Source organism: Pelecanus crispus, chromosome 1, assembly GCF_030463565.1.
Source record: "Pelecanus crispus isolate bPelCri1 chromosome 1, bPelCri1.pri, whole genome shotgun sequence".
Classification (NCBI taxonomy): Eukaryota; Metazoa; Chordata; class Aves; order Pelecaniformes; family Pelecanidae; genus Pelecanus; species Pelecanus crispus.
This window is the reverse complement of record NC_134643.1, coordinates 132,184,884-132,200,308: the sequence shown is the minus strand read 5'-3', so window position 1 is coordinate 132,200,308 and position 15,425 is coordinate 132,184,884.

Genomic DNA, 15,425 nt, shown 5'->3' with positions numbered 1-15,425 from the left:
AGGAGGAGGGAGGACGCGCTGCCGCCGGCCCCGAGGGGAACGGGAGCGAGAGCCCAGCTCCGCGCAGAAGGGGCGGGAGGAGGGAGAAGCAGCGCGACCAGCGCTGACTAACGGCGGGGAGAGGCTTCCGCAGGCGGCGGGCAGCGCCGCTCCCGCCCTCCCTCGCCGCGCTCCCGCCCCAGTGTATCAGGTGCAGCAGCTCCCCCTACGCCCCCCGCTGCCCACCGGCCCGGCCCGGCCCGACGCGCTCCTCCCCCTGCCCGCCCCTGCCGGGGGAGGCGGCGGCGGCGGCGGCGGCGGCAGGGCCGGCCGGGCCAGGGCTCCGCCGGGGAAGGGGCGGGAGCCGCCGCGCCGTGTGCGCGGGGGCCGGGAGCGGGGCAAGGGTCCGGCCCCCGCCGGCTCAGCTCCGCCCCGCCCCGCCGGGGCGAAGTTTTGGGAACTTTGCCCCCCGCCGCAGGCGGCGCTGGGAGCCGCTCGCCCCCCTCCGCCGCCCCCGGAGGCCTGAGCGGGCGCGCCGTAAGGCCGGGCGTCACGCGTGGAATCGGGGGTGCCCCGGGCGGGCCGGGCCGGGCCGCGCCGCGCCGCGGGGGCTGTGCAACCCCGGCCCCGCCGTAACGCGGCGCTCCGGCGGGGGGGCGGGAGGCACGAAAGGCTGCCTCGGGTGGGGGCTTAGCGGTGCCTGACCTTGACTCCTTGTCTGAAGTGCCCTTTAAATCACCAGTTATTAGGGGAAGGTTTGAAAAATAATTCGGCATTTCATTGTTCGTGCGCGGACGTACTTGCAATTCCCGCTTTGTCTCCCGTCAGCGGCGTTTCTGATCCCGAATTAAATCTTGAGGAAGGATGAGTACTTTGCCCGGTTTTCATTTCATCTCTGTTTATTTTGTTTAATTAGCACTACGGTGCTGAGAATGTCAAGGGCAAATGTTTTGCTTAGTTATTAAACATGGGTACTAGTATAATTCACTGTGTAAAGCAGCTCTCCCTCATGAGATAGAAACACAGACAGGAAGATAGAGTATAATGTCCATTAAGGATTATTAAAAATAAAAGGAGGAAGATTCAACCCGCAGATTTGAAAGCAAATGCTGCTACTTACATTTGAGGCAGAACTATAAAATGGGAAGAGAGAATTCAACCAGCAAAGCCGTCATCTAGTGAAGAAACAGAAAAAATCCATCCCATAAGTGCTAATTATTATATCCCTATTAATATTATTTAGCTTTTTTTTTCCCAAAAAAAACTTCAGTTTTCTAAGATCTCCAGCTTTCTTCTAACTATAGGAATGTTCTCATTAATTTCAAAAGGTGCAGGACTAAATCCTAATGGTTTACACAACTTCCCTCCAAGTTTCATTTCACTCTGTTAATAGTCCTTTAAGGCAGAAACAGAAAAAGAATATTATTTACATTACAAGCTCCTCGGAGCACAAACAGCTTTGCTCTTACAGCTGTTTCTAGGAGTTAGTGTATGAGGTCTAGTCCTGGTTTCGCACTGGCATTACGTTAGAGAACACTTAACATGTATTGTAACAATTTCTCCTTTTCTAAACTATTTAGGTGCCTCCTCTTGTTAAAAACACAACAACCAAAGCTCAGTGCCCTGGTACCGTAATAGGTGTATCAGAGTGCATATACAAACTGTGTGATGTTAGCAGAAGTTAGGTGTATTCCTAAGGGCTCTAAGCCATAGGTATTTGTGAATTAACTAACTCCAGTCTGTCATTAATCCTGAAGAAGAAATGCATTTTCTTGACCTGTTACTGTGAGAACTTGAAAGGAAATTAGGTGTTTGGGTTTGGGTTTTTTTTGGGGGGGGTTTAATGTGTGGTATTACTTCAGTAGGTATGTACCAGACATTAATATGTTAGCCAGTTAGTTTGTCTGAGTCACGTTTCTATTGCCTTCCAACTGCAAAATGTCAATTATTGGAAGAACATAGCAAATATAATTTTAAAAAATTAGAAAGGATTTAAAAACTGATAAGAGCATAGGCGTGTCAAGCTAAACACACTGTCAAAACTGTATGAAATGCAGAATCATGATTCTGTTCTAGTATTTCATAAAAAGGAGGAGAAAATGTCAACAGTTTACTAGTATATATGACAACTTGGGATATTATATACAGAAATAGCACTGGTGCTTATAGTTAATGTAGGCAGTACTTTCTGTACAAGACTCCATTTGTTCTTACTTTATTAAACCTTTGCTGTTTGGGCTGGAGTTGCCTCTGGAAGATAACTGCCTCAGATTGATTTTTTTTTTTTTAAAGTTCCAGCTAAAGTTCGGTCATATGTAGTCTGAAAAATACATATTTTTACTGTCTACAAAAAAAAAAACCAACCCAACTTCAACAGGTTTCTCACTGAGAAGCAGAAAGTTGACATACAGCAGCCCCCGCCCCAAACACAACCCCAACCACAACCTGCACACCGCGCTGCAGTTCGCTATGCCCAAGAGAGATGTGTTTGCATCTTAAATTCTCCAAGGATTTCATCCGTAGTGAGCGTGCTGCATCCATTACAGCTTCTGTGTCTGAATGAATGGTGTGTCAGCAAATGGATGCTTGGGCATGCTCCAGCCTCCGCCTTTTGGCCATCCGCTGTGCCTGAAAGCACCTGGGAGAGCCCGCTGTGGGAATGGAGACGTCCCCCCGCCTCAGAGATGTTCTGCTCCAGTTGCACAGGAGAAACAGCACAAGTGGTGGGACCGCGTGGTCCTAAGGCACCAGCAGACATCAAAGGTTCAAGGGTTAGGAAGGCAGCCAAGGCTTCACAGAGGGCAAGGAAGGCTGGAAAGAAGGATGCAGAGACAGTGTAAATGTACAAGCAAAGATTAAGTGAATAGAGGCAAAATGGGAAAAGACAGCAAGGAAAAACTGAAACAGCAGAGTTCATAACAAAGTAACAAGCACCATTGCCTCGGAAATTTGTCTTTGACTTAAGGAGTGCTGTGACCATCTTTTTTCCTTTAGTGAATGGATATGAAATCAACTGGAAAAGTCTCTGCCCTGCCTCCCTGGGGGGTGGGTCCACAGAAGGAACAGCTACTGAAACTATTAGTTCAAGTGATAAGGATCTCCTCTGTGTCACTATGAAGCTCTGACCTTTGCTGATGATATAAGTGGCAGTCAGTGTAATTTCACACAATGTGCATTTCCTCTGCACAAATTAACCATTTTTTAAGTGTCTGAATGACTTACCTGGATTCAGGTTTGGAGTTCATGTTGACAAATGACATAAATTACAAGGATGTTTTTAATATGCAAGGTATTACAAGCCTGTAAAATATTCCCGAATATCAGATGCAAAGCACCCAAATTTCTCTTACTATCAGTGGGCAGTTTTGACGATTCTTGATCAGTCTGTCCATTAAATCCCTCTTAGGAAACAGAAAAAAAAAATGTACCATCTCCAAATTTGACAGAGATGTTCATTACTGTTTGTGAGACCCCATATGCTAAAGTCACAAAGACCATAGAAGTATCCCAACAGAATTAATACTGTTGTATTCAATAAAAAGTCAGTATGGAGGTAAAATGCAATAAATAAAGAGTAAAGCTTCTAAGAAGTACTGACTGCCTGCTTCATTTCCTTGGAGAAGCAGGGATCCTTTAGAAACATAGCTCATACTCATGTGTTGTTAGTATGCCACCATTAACATTACTCAGTACATATGTAGAAACAGCTGAATTAAATCAGTCTTAAATCTCATCATCTCCAGAATTCCTAAGTGCTACACTTTGAAACAACAATATCTTTTAAAATACAATATATTGTTCTACATATAATTTAAAATAGAATAATTCTGATTTAAAGCATTTCCAATGTGTAGTATTTTTTAAGATAAACATTGTAGTAGTTAATTTCCAAAATGACACCCCATTTCTCAACAGAAATATTTTTTCTTAGGGTATCACCACAGCATCAGCATTTACCCTTTCTCTGTTGTTTTTTCTCCAGTTTGTGTTTTGACTATTACAATTTGGGTTTTTTTTTCCTTTCTCTCTGACTTCTCTATTTTTCTTTTGGCACTCTTTCTCTCTGGTACATTGTACAGCTACATCCATAGGCCGTAGAATCAAAGAATAATTTAGTCTGGAAGGGGACCTTCAGATGTCATCTGTTCCAACCCACCACTCAAAACCAGGTCTAATCAGCTCAGGTTGCTCAAGGCTGTGTCCGCTCAAGGCTTGAACATCTCCAAGGATGGAGATCCTACAGCCTCTCTGGGCCCTGGTGCCACAGTGTTTGAATGCCTTCCTGGTAAAAAAGCTTTTGCTAATATCTAATCAGGATTTACTGTGTTCCAACTTTTCCTTATCACTTCGTGTCCCATCACCACGCACCTCTGCGAAGAGTCTGGCACCATCATTTTTGTGTCCTCTAGTCAAGAAGTAACAAGTTCTCTTGAGCCTTCACTTCTCTGGACTGAACAAACCCATCTCTTAACGTCTTCTCATACATCGAGTGCTCTGACCGTCCTCATTGCCCTGTTCAGGACTCATTCTAGTATGTCAATATCTTTCCTGTACTGGGGAGCCAAAATTCTGGACAGAGCACTCCAGAAATGGTCTTGCAAGTGCTGAATAGAGGTGGAGGATCACCCTCCAGGACCTGTTGGCTATGTTACTGCTAAGACAGCCCAGGATGCTGCTGGCTGCCTTTGCTGCAAGTGTGCACTGCTGGCTCTTGTGCAGTTTGCTGCCCACCTTGACCACCAGGTCTTTTTGTGCAGACCTGCTTCCTAGTTGGTCACCCCCCAGTCTGTACTGGTGCATGGGATAATCCCCCCCAGGTGCAAGATTTGCATTTGCATTCGTGAACTTTGTGAGGTTCCTGCCAGACCATTACTCCAGCCTGAGCAGGTCCTTCAGAATCACAGTCCTGCCCTTCAGTGCATTGGCTGCTCCCCCTCCAGCTCAGTGTTGTCTGCAAATTTGCAGAGAGTACTCCTCATGCTGTCCTAAGTTACAGCTGCAACAACTGTATACCTAGTCAAGGGTCCTTCCAAGTCAAAGACCTGAAGAGATTGACCTTAACGTGATAGACAGTGCATAAGGAAAACTGAGACAAACCTTTTCCCCCTTCAGTCACGAACAAGACTCTTACATGAGAGCAGTAACAAGCAGTTGGAGCCCAGTCCCATATATACCAAGCTGCCTTATACCTCTGTTGTCAATTCTTTGCAGAGTCAATAGGAAGAGCTGTGCGGCAGAGGTCTCCTGAGAAGGTTCCAGCCCTGCAACCTTTAAACAAGTATCCATGCAAGCAAGATGTTGATTTCTGTGGGACTTCTTCCATTATGCATAGTATCTTAGGACTAGACCCTGCGATAATAGCAGTAGTACTGAGGCAGCAGTTCAGCTACCTTTCCCTGAAGTGGATTAGGGTCTGAATTATGCATGGGTTGAGGTCACTGCTGCTAGCATGCTTGGTTTTAAATTAGATTCTAAAGCCAAATAGCATCGAAACTGGGAAGTACATCACCACCTGTCATGGTTGAACCCAGCCAGCAACTAAAGCACCACACAGCCACTTGCTCGCTCGACCTGTCCCAGTGGGATGGGGGAGAGAATCGGAAGGGCAAAAGTAAGAAAACTCATGGGTTGGGATAAGAACAGTTTAATGTTTGATATAAATAAAATAAAATTAATAATAATATTATTAACAATAATAAATTGTTATGAAAAGGAAAATAAGAAAAAAGAGAGAAACAAAACCCAGGAAAAACAAGTGATGCAACCACTCACCACCTGCCAACCAATGCCCAGCCAGTCCCCAAGCAGTGATTGCTGCCCCCCAGCTTATATGATGAGCATGACATCACATGGTATGGAATATCCCTTTGACCAGTTTGGGTCAGCTGTCCTGGCCGTGCCCCCTCCCAGTTTCTTGTGCACCTGGCAGAGTGTGGGCGGCTGAACAGTCCTTGACTGGTGTAAGCAGTACTTAGCAACAACTAAACCATCGGTGTGTTATCACATTATTCTTATGCTAAATCCAAACCACAGCTCTATAGCAGCTACTAGGAGGAAAATTAACTCTATCACAGCTGAAACCAGGACACTGCCTAAGAACTACTGCATTTTCCTTAACCACTGCAAACCTGTCACTATGCAGCAGAAGAAAACCTTTGGTTTCTCAGTAGTGGTTTAGTACTGGCTGTGCCACAAAGTACACAGTCACTGAGAAAAAACCGAGACAGACACTGAAAAAGCATGGGAAAAGTTTATCCTCAGTAGGAACAGAATATAGTGTTATTTCCACACAAGAAAACAAAATGTCATTTGAAGACTGTGATGAAGCTGAATATGGCATTAAAGAAAATAAAAAAGGTAAGTAGAAACTACTCTTTTCAACAGGTGGTAGATATACCAAGGGATAATGTATGGTTAAGCTAGTGACACACAGAAAATTCATTGTGACTGATTTATCCAAAACTAAGACGATGAGCATCATTACTGCAAATTTTAATATCCTTTTTTTCTGCAGAGGCTGGGATTGTAAAAATGTTATCTCCTGATATATTGTCACCTCATATGGTCAAATGAGCTACTGCGAAACCTCCCAGACATCATATCTGAGAAAGTGTATTTGTTCTGCTTGCTGATGCCTGTTGGAATTTCTTTCACAATGTTTTGAATCTTTCCCCAAATCGTTGTCATTTGTACATCTGACTGAGTGCATTTCCTCACTCATATATTTTAACACTTCTCATATGCCCTCGAGCATCAACAGAAATGCATTTTTCATTGGCTGGATTCATGTTGCTGTTTTTTTCATTGCATTTGTAACGTGACATTAGTTTTTGTTTTGTTTTGTGTGGTTTTTTTCTCCTGGTACTCCACTTAAAATGGCAAAGTATTTAGAGAGAGCAAGCTGGTTCATTTTATTCTGCTGTATTAAAAGGATGCCTCTAACTGCAATGTTAGAGCTAATTTAATTAAAATTAATGACAAAAATCAGCATTTGAAAAAAGGGATATATGAGAATTTACAAAACACAGCAAGAAGTCAGGATCTACGCTATATCTATGCACCCTGATTACTTTAGTTAACGTGAAGGTCACCTAGAAAGCCATTCCTACCCAGTGTCCATAGTGTGGATCTAGCTCCCCTGCTAGTGGGAAGGAGAGCCAAGGCTGGAAGTTTTGCTGCTGTTCCAGGTGTGAGACCAATGCCAGGTCTCTGCTCCCTCAGGCCTTTACCTTCCTGTGGTTCATTTGGCATGACAAATACCCGTCACAAGACGTCCCCCAGCAGTCCTGCAGTTCCCTCTTCCTAAACTCCAGCCCTTTCCTCTCCTTACATTTCCTCTCTTTCTCTGTTGCCCTTAAGTAAAAATGCAGATGAGGAAGGGTAGCTAATGACTGTTGAGGACAATCCTGGAGGCTAATTCTAAATATCCCCTTCCCTGCCCCTCACTGCCCCCCCCCCCCCCCCCCCCTTAGTAGTCTAGCTAGGCTATAGTTTTGTTATTATATGAGAGAATTACAGTCGTACTCTTTGCACTGCCTTCAAGCAAATCGTTCAGATCTTTCTCCTGAATGAGGGAAAGGACAGTCTCCGGGGTGTTTTTTTGGATACCCTGGGAATCTATAACATGTGTTTTAGACCCATCCTATTTCTGGTAGTCTCCTATCAGATTAACTTCGTGCATGTTTAACATTTAAGAAGAAGAAAATTGAGACCTAGCAGTTCCCTTTCCTACTGCTCCCTCCTCCACATTGTACACTCACCACTTGTTTTTAGCCAAGAATTGGTGCTCTACAGCTCCAGTTGCTATGTTGTTCGTATTAAGACTGCCAGTGAAAGATTTTCATTTGGTTTCTCTCAGTCATATAAGAAGTAGTAAAAATAAAAGTAAAGGGAAGTTTGCAGTCAGAAATACAGCCAAGAAAGGCTTGCAGTGAGCAGTCTTAAGAACTTAAAATAAATTCTAAAGAGACTCAAATACAAAGCTTCAGCAAATAGGGCAAATTTTTAGAAGACTGAGAAAACAGTGGATGTTAATTAGGACATTTCTCTAGATCTGTTTTTAAGAGTTTTGTTCATCAAAATCCTTCATTTTCATAAAGGAACAATACACACAAAATCAAGTTTCAATATTACTTTAAAACCAGAAAAATGAATTTAAATTTGAGCCAAAAAATCAGTTTGAGACGGGGAAAAAAAAAATCTCATGGAAGATGACTGTGACACTTTCTTTTAACATGTACATCTCTCTGCTAGCTGTTAAAGTACATTGCTCAATCCCCTAGTCCACTTAATCTGGGCAATGAAAATCCACTGGTAACATCACTAAAAATACAGTGAGTCACTTTTCCTAAGTCTGTTCCTAAGACAGTCCTGTGTTTCTTCCTGGATGTCTCCACATTAAGAAATATGCAGAATGAAGGAGGCTGTCATGATTTATTGAGAGATGTCAAGGCACCTTTGTTGTCTTCAAGATCCTTGCTCACTTGATGTAAAACATTCGTTATGAAACAAGGGACCAAAGAGCTCGTGAAGAATGTGAAATTAGTGGAAACACTAGTACAGTTCAACTTACAAAAATTAAATTTGTCATTCAAAAGACAAAAATAGCTCACACCGATGTCCAGTGTATTAAATCTACCTTCACTGGAGCACAAAGCATGTACCAGTCAATTACTGATTGAGAGAAAAGCCCTATGTCAAATACAGTACATGATAGATTGAAGAAAAATCACTTTGACTAGCATGAAAATTAAACCCAGTCCCAGATTCTTTGCATACCCCAAACTCTTATTGATTTGAGTAGATGAATACATTAGGAATGCAGACAAGGTGCAGAACAAGCACTGGTAATAAATATCCCATACCTTTTGGAGTGTCATTTCATTCCCCTTTCTCCCTTTCTTCCCCTTGAAACATTTGTGTTGTGCTATAGCTTTTTAAAAATCAATAAATAAAAAAATTCAAGTTCCTTTTCAATTTCAGGAGCACAGGGGTGTGCTGAGATTTTCCCTTTTCTTTTATCACTTACAGAAACATTATGTAATCCCCACAGCTTTATATCCTTCTTGGGACCACAGTGGGATGACAGCCAACTGCTGGCACCAGCGCTGCTGGTTTTGCCCTGCTGCTGGAGTCTTGGCTGTAGGCAGCGTATGCAGAGGCGCACTAAGAACAGATGTCTGTGGTACGCTGCACATGTTGAGGTGAACCATTACAGACCTTTTGCACTGTGCATCCCTCCGTCTCCAAAATGTGGGTTAGAAACTGCCTATCTGTTTTGAGTAGGATTTAGCTGTTTGAAGAGTTCCATCAACGTGAAGAATGAAGGAACTGATTCACAAATGGATGCAGCCTGAAGGTACAAGGAGCATTAGGAAGCGGTGGAGCCGTGTGCTGGGTGCTTGCCCTTGCATGAAGACAGCTGCAGGTTGGCAGTGCAGGTCTGCGGTCTGAGAAGAACAGATTCCTTGGCTGCGCTGTCTGGCTCTTTAAAAATGGCATTTGGTATCCAAAAACTGGCTAGAAACAGTGGCACTATACCAAAACCAAATTAATTCCCAGCACTGTGAAAGAGGGGCGTGAGACAGGAGTTGGTTGGAAGAGTTTGTTCTTCTTTTTAGCCTACATCAACTTGTATCCACTACCCTGCCTCCCCCCTGCAATAGTGTGCCTGACAGGGAAGTTCTCTGTGTGAATGTCAATGATTTTACAGCAGTCTTGGGTCAGCCTCTCATCTATAGCAATACACTTCACATCATTGTTTTGGGAGAGTGCAGTGACATAAAGGTATCCTGATACAAAAGAAAATAATGTCTGGCCTCGTTTGTGCTTAATAGCACCAATTCCCACTCTGGAAGTTTTCACATACTTTAGGTTAGACATGTCTTCAGTGCCCTGGCAGACAGAGGCAGATGTTTCCCTCTTTGCGCTCCATCTGGCAGAGAACAGGGCTGGAACCAGCCTCACAGGCTGCCAGAAGAAAGTTAGCAGAAAGCACAAACTTTTAAACACTGCAGCATTTGGCCTGACTATTACCAATGAAAACAGAAATTAATTTCAAAGTATTTACCCATAATTCTCCACTCCTTACTATTTTAAGTGAGTTACTCCATTTTGTTGTCTACAACCACCCAAAGTTTGAAATTTATGGGTTTTTTTGGTTTGGTTTTGTTTTGGTTTGGTTTGGTTTTTTTTTTTTTTTAAGTTTCAGCTTTATGGAAATTGTGTGACATCCTTGAGGGTTGGGATCAGATCCAAACTGTCTGTGCCATAATTATTTTCAAACGTTGCTGAATTGTGTGACAACTTTAGTTTAACGCCAGTATTTCTGTTTAGCACATAAGCATCAGATGGTGCTGTGTATGAACAAGTGTACGTGGACATGATAAACTAGCATCCCCATATTGACTTGGAGTGACTCCATGTCCCTGGCTTCAAAACTATGCAAATTAAGGTTTGTCATATGAATTTGTCTCCTCTTCCCACTCTGAGAAAGAAGCAAGAAGAATGTGAATTTCAAAATGTAGTAACAAAATGTGTTGTTTTTTTCAAATTGATTTCTTAATTAAAATTAAGGAATTCTGTGGCAAGAATAGTACTTCCCGGTGGGGGGAGGACACAAAGGACTGTTGTGAGAATTAGAAATAGCCATGCACTTTGGAGACAATAATTTCTGTCAAGTATTCAGTGGCCTTCCTATCTCAAAGCACTTTAAAATGATGACTCTGACTTCCACTCTATGCATTGGTTTATTTCTTGTATTAATGAGCCATATGCATTTGTTCTTGCTTTTGGTGTCTGTTGCATTTGCATTTGGGAACTTTAAAAGACAATGTAATGTGTAGCAGGAGTTTAATAAGGTTTTCTGAAAGCTCCTGGATGAGGCTGACCTTTCATACTTAGGAGGCTGGGAACTCTGCCTTTTCCTTCCTTCAGGACTGTATGTGTGAAAGTACAGAGAAACTAAAAAAAACAAAAATACCAACCAAGAGCCTTCCAAATCCCTTTGCACTGCTAGCTATGAGGAAAGCTTATGAAAAGCTGAGGAAGTAATAGAGAGAAATGCAATGTAAAATTAAGGCGGCTGGAGTGGAAGCTGAAGAAGGGTGAGGATTAAATGTCAAGGATCCCAAACAGAAATTATAAAAAATAAAAAAAAATAGAACACCAGGAATACCTGCAAAATGATGAAAAGAATGATTATGTACAAGGAGGTATTCAGAATGTGCAAGAAGCAGCAGCAAGTTTGAACTGCTAAACTGAAACTGCGGAAATGTCAATGGAATACAATGGAATTGGTAATCCCTATGACAATGTTAAGAGTAATCAGTTGTGGAAACTCAGATACACTCATGTGTTACTGAATTCAAAGGTTTGGATACCTGACAGTCTGTGTGCTATCTGTGACTGACATGGAAAAGATGCATTACACATAAAGACACAAAAAATTGGTGCTCATTTAATAGGCATATTGTATTAAAAAAGTAACATTTAAAGGAGAATGGAAAGAGCAAAAGAAAACACATGGAGTTTATTTTTGATGCAGTCCATAGTGTGATCAAATTGTGAGTGTAGGGCTTTAAGAATAATATAGGCTAGGGCAGATAATAGATGCAAGGCATCCTAAGTTGTCAGAGCGAAGTCTAATACTAGTGAAAGCTATAACTCAATTCAAAGCATAAAAAAAAATCCATAAAAAAGCAGCACTAGAATGTATATGCTAGCATCAGAGGAGATACTGCATCCAATAACACCGATACTGTAAATATGAGAATGACAAAACTGAGAGAAGCAATGGGACTAAGCTCATACCATGACAATGAAAAGCCATAAAGTGGGAGGGCAAAGAATATTTATAAGAAGACAGACATCGAAAACTGCAAAAGATATGGGAAGATACCAATCTACAGTTTAAATAATATATATGTTGAGCAAAAGAGGCAGAATGAAGGAGATGAAATATCATGCAATAATGCATCCAGGTCACCTAGAAACCCACTGAAGAGTCTTGAATAAAATGCTGTTACTGGGGGATTATTCCATATTTCTTGAGGTGGTATCAGCAATAAAGAAGGATGACAAAACTGAGTCTACATTTAAGTAAAGGTGATTAAATTTGGTTTTAAATATAAAATTACAATGGGAACAGCTGTTACCACTATTAAAAATACCAGCCCACAAGGAAGAAAATATGCAAAAACCCAGTGTGGCTATTCACTAGCCCATTAACACATTCAGGGTTTTTTTGGTCAAGCTTTCAGAACACTAGGCAATGTGGCATTGTCTACAGGATTATCAGCCATATAAATTCTTCACATATCCACCAAAGAATCTAAAAGACAGTATAAAGCAAACTATCCAGGTGATATATTTGCAAATCTTTAAAGGCTCTGAAAGAGGAAGTACAAAACAGAGGTGATGCTACCAGCACTGTCTTTGCTTTAAACTTCCTTGATGTTTAGAATAAAGGTGCTTAGAATAGCATTTTAGTACTAAGAAACTAAATATCTTTAAAAATATTTAATTAAAAATTGAAAATTATTATTTTAATGCATTTGCATAGCTGAGGTCTTAAAAAAAAGGTAAAAATGTATGTTGGATTAAAATGAAATTATAAAATTCAAGGGTCTTCAGGTCCTTGGAAGATAATTTAGTATTGAAAGACATTGATAGAATAAGGGACAGGAAGGAACTCATTCCAAAAATAGGAAGTTTCTTTCTTGGGGGAACAACAGCGATGGACTATTTCCAGTAACTTCTTATCTTATGAGAATGAGACCAAGAAATAAGGACCAACCTCTTACCAGCAGAATCATCACACTGTTCGAAGCAGCCAAAGATGACAGAAAGGGACCAGAATAGTAGGAAGTGAGGAATATTAGTATTAGCATTCTGTATATGTTGCATATGCCAAATTTCTGGAAGGCACATTTAGGCTCCCTTTCATATGCTGAAGAGATCAATGTAATGAATACTTGATTACCTTTTGGAGGGACTATGAAGTCTAAATGACATTTTTACCCATCTTTTATCTCAAGCTCGTATGGTTTCTGACAATAGCCATCTAGAAGATGATGAATTGATAGATTCCAAAATACTGTAATTGAAACATTATACATTTTATATAGCCAGAAAAGAGGATAATGCCGCAGAAACATTTAATTAGGATTATTTTATATTACATTAACAACTTGGTTGATTAATTATGAGTTTTTACATTTCATAAAATGAGACTGCTATATTATCCATATTCTGCTATATTGTCCATTTTATCACTGTCACAGAAATACAGCGACAATATCCAATGGTGATTTGTTGGTCCAAAGTCTTTCCACAGCATATCATGATGCACTATTCCTAAGAGCTGGATGTTGACTCTGGTCTAAAAAGAGACTTGCAAAATTCCTCAGTAATTAGGTATTTCTTCTCCTGACTGTATACTCTAAGAAGCTTGTGTTTGTTATTTACTGCTACCTGCATACTGAATAATTACACTCAATAAATTGTTTCCTGCTATGCCTTTCTCAGATGGTTGGATAATATTAGTCACAGCAGAAGGTACCTTCATCCTTTTAAAAAGGCAATCTATTTTTTCCAGAAACATAGGCATTCATTTAGAGGAGGGAACTGCCTGATAATCTATTTTGAGTTGCGGTGGTTTTTTAATCACCTTTTCACATACCTGTTGGTTGTGGAGAATAGTGTAAATAAAGGGAGATTTTCTTATTTCAAAGTTTTACTTTGCCTTCAAACATATGTATGCACGCACATATAAAACACATACAACATATATGTAATATGCTCAAATATAATCTGCCAATAAATACATATGTATACCACACATATTTTAAGTGGAGGAAGAAAAGAGTAACTGTCAGAAATTCGTATCCTTCTGTCTTGGTAAAGCCCCAGATGTATGCATAATGCAGAAATAATATGAGTAGCATTTATTCCCACTGTTTGCTTCAATTTACTTTATTGTGGTGCAGAATCAAACATTTAATTTAAACGCGGGTAAAAATTAGTCTCTGCACTCGAGCAGGGAGGTTCTAACATAGCAACATGCATCCAGCAGCAGGACCTGCTGAAGGCTCCTCTTTAACTATATGTCAAATTTTTGGTAATTGCATTCACAGGCAATGAGATTTCGTATAACCCTATTAACCTTGATATAGCTCAGGATAAATAAATCAGAAGACATGGGTCTGTATATAAATGGCAAAACTTTTCACGATTAACTATAAATTTTATAACTTTGTGTATTAACATGGAACTCCTGAAACAAGTAAGATTAGATAACTTAGGCACTTTGAAATGCCTAAGCTTACTTTGAAATGAAAGTAAACTTTAGTTTTCTTGCAAGTGGGATTATCATTGGCTTGCTACTATCCCTGCTCATGTTAAAGGTGTGTGATGAAAAACATATCCCATGGGGCAAGCTGAGAGAGACTTCAGTGCCTTAAATGAATCATTATTAATATATCTTCTTGTGAACACCTTGGTACTCTAGTCCCACTCAGATAAATTTAGCCACATGAAGTACAACTATTAGCAGGAATCCTGGTATTGCTCTTCTCTCAGACTTTGTCTGTCAGCCAAACTTCTTTTATAAAAGTTGATCTAATAGTTTTAGACTTGAGCATTGTGCATATATTGCTATCAAATGGTTACAGTAAAGAAATAGATTACAGTGTTTAGCTATGAAATTTGGCATAGAAAAGATGAATTGTCATTTATGTTAAGCATCAGTCTCTGGAACAGTTATTTCTCTCAGACCAGAGTACTTTTTAAATATTTTCCCCATGTTAGAATTCAGTAAGTCAAAGATATAACACGAAGTACTTTGATCAAAGGTAAAGAGGGTTGCAATATTGGCTCATCAGCACTTGTTTCTTTAATGACAATAATTTTGTGCAAATAAGAGGGTGTGCATATGTTTTTATGTACCCGTGGTAGTTACATATACTAGCAATGGTAGGCTTATTGATATATCTTGTCAAGGTTTATAATGTACTACATTTTTTAGCAGCTTCACACATCTGCCATTTAATTAAAACAATCACTTACCAGAGGAATATTTCATTCTTTCATCCCCCAATGTTAATGATCCCTTCAGACATTTACCTTGTCTAAAACCAAGGCTGGGCGATGCTATACTCATCTTCAGTACTGTGCAGTTGGTTTGGGTTTTTTCTTTTAGGTTGACAGGACACCTGACACCTGCAGCTCATCTGGGTTCTTTTATCCAGGTGGCATCAATCCACCCTGCAACTATATGTATGCTTAATGCCTCTGGAAGCAAATTCATTCCTGGTCTCCAGCTAGGCCTGAGTGTGGGAGGTCTCTGGGTATCTCACTTTAAAATCATTTGGTTGGGTGTCAAATACGCATTCATATAGTTGAAGAGACTTAAAAGTATTACTTATTTAAATTCTTTCTTGTAGATA